A 2500-nucleotide genomic window follows, 5' to 3' on the forward strand; every position below is an offset into this window, starting at 1 on the left:
CCCAGGAAGCGGAAGGACTCCACAATTTTGACTGCGGAGTCTAACAGGGTGATGGCGGTGAGTGGGGCTGTATTCTTCCTGAAGTCCACAACCATCTCAACTGTCCTTAGAGCATTTAGCTCTAAGTTGTTCTGGCTACACCAGGTCACCAGGTTGTCAGCTTCCCACCTATAGTCAGACTCATCCCCACCAGAGATCAGCCCAATGAGGGTGGTGTCGTCCGACAAACTTCAAGAGTTTGACGGACAGATGATTGGAGGCGCAGCTGTTGGTATACAGGGAGAAGAGCAGTGGGCAAAGGACGCAGCCCTGAGGAGTTCCCGTGCTGATGGACCTGGAGTCAGAGACTTCTGTTCCCGGCTTAACGCACTGCTTCCTGTCAGAGAGGAAGTCTGTGATCCACCTGCAGGTGGAGTAGGGCACGTTCAGCTGGAAGAGCTTGTCCTGAAGCAGGGCAGGGATGATGGTGTTGAAGGCAGAGCTGAAGTCCACAAACAGGATCCTGGCGTAGGATGCTGGGGCGTCCACATGCTGTAGGGTGAAGTGGAGGGCCATGTTAACTGCGTCGTCCACAGACCTGTTGGCTCTGTAGGCAAACTGAAGGGGGTCCAGGAGAGGGTCTGTGATGGCTTTGAGGTGTGCCAGGAGCAGGCGCTCAAAAGACTTCATTACCACAGATGTAAGGGCGACCGGTCTGTAATCATTTAGTCCTGTTGGCCTTAGCTTTTTGGGCACAGCGATGATGGTGGAGGACTTGAGACAGGCTGGTACATGGCATGTCTCCAGGGAGGTGTTAAAGATGTTGGTGAACACCGGAGACAGCTGGTCAGCGCAGTGCCTGAGGGTGGCTGGAGAGACAGAGTCCGGCCCGGCTGCTTTGCGTGGATTCTGCCTCTTGAAAAGCCCATTAACTTCTCCCTCCTGAAAGGAGAGAGTCGTTTCTGTAGTATGGGTGGGGGATGGGGCCTCTTGGGTGGGAAGGGGTGGTTCAGGACAGTCCAATTGTCTTTCAAATCTACGGTAGAACTCGTTCAGGTCGTTGGCTAGGCGGGAGTCGTTAGTGGTGTGGGGCGCTCTGGGTTTGTAGTTGGTGATGTGCCTGAGCCCTTTGGCAGACAGAAGCAGCGTCGTTAGTAGAGAACTGGTGTTTTAGTGTCTCTGAGTACAGTCGTTTAGCCTCTCTCACCGCTTTGCTAAACCTGTTCTTCGACTCCTTGAATCTGTCTCTATCCCCACTCCTAAACGCTTCCTCCTTCTCCAACCTCAACCTTTTGAGCTTTGCTGAGAACCAGGGCTTGTTGTTGTTAAAGTTCACCCTGGTACGTGTTGGGATACAGCAGTCCTCACAGAAGCTGATGTACACAGCCTCTGTGAGTTCATCCAGACTATTGGTAGCAGTCGTGAACATATCCCAGTCAGTACAGTCTAAGCACGCCCGCAAATCTTCCACAGCCTCACTGGTCCACTGTTTAGATGTCCTCACAGCAGGTTTACAGAGTTTTAGTTGCTGCCTGTATGCACGAATCAGGTGGACCAAGGGAGTTCTGTGCGAGCCGAACAGTCCCGTGACCCACAAGAGAAACATCCCCGCCAAATTCGAGCGTTTGACGGGGTCTATCCGTGAAAAAATATTCACGTTTTTGAGTGCACATGCATTTCTGCTGCAAATGCCTCTGGAAGTTTCATGCCGTTCGTATGCCAATTGTGGCAACACGAAAATGACCCGTTTTCCCATTCCGAGGGATTTCTGTGCGACCCTAACAGCCCCGTGAGCCACAAGAGACACATCCCCGCCAATTTCTAGCGTTTCACGGGGTCTATCCGTGAAAAATATAGACGTTTTTGAGTGCACATGCATTTCTGCTGCAGATGCCTCTGGAAGTTTCATGCCGTTCGTACGCAATGTGGCAACACGAAAATGACCCCTTTTCCCATTCCAAGGGATTTCTGTGCGACCCTAACTAACAGCGCCCGTGAGCCACAAGAGAGACATCCCCGCCAATTTATAGCGTTTCACGGGGTCTATCCGTGAAAAATATAGACGTTTTTGAGTGCACATGCATTCCTGCTGCAAATGCCTCTGGAAGTTTCATGCCGTTCCTATGTAATGTGGCCACACAAAAATGACCCGTTTTCCCATTCCGAGGCATTTCTGTGCGACCCTAACAGCCCCGTGAGCCACAAGAGAGACATCCCCGCCAACTTCTAGCGTTTGACGGGGTCTATGCGTGAAAAATATTAAAATTTTTGAGTGCACGTGCCTTTCTGCTGCAAATGCCTCTGGAAGTTTCATGGCGTTCCTATGCAATGTGGCAACACGAAAATGACCCCTTTTCCCATTCCGAGGGAGTTCTGTGCCACCCTAACAGCCCCGTGAGCCACAAGAGACACATCCCCGCCAATTTCTAGCGTTTCACGGGGTCTATCCGTGAAACATATAGAAGTTTTTGAGTGCACATGCATTCCTGCTGCAAATGCCTCTGGAAGTTTCATGCGGTTC

The sequence above is a fragment of the Petromyzon marinus genome, unplaced genomic scaffold, assembly GCF_048934315.1.
Source record: "Petromyzon marinus isolate PM22_M1 ecotype Great Lakes invasive population unplaced genomic scaffold, UKy_Petmar_22M1.pri1.0 PM_G_Scaffold_18, whole genome shotgun sequence".
NCBI lineage: Eukaryota > Metazoa > Chordata > Hyperoartia > Petromyzontiformes > Petromyzontidae > Petromyzon > Petromyzon marinus.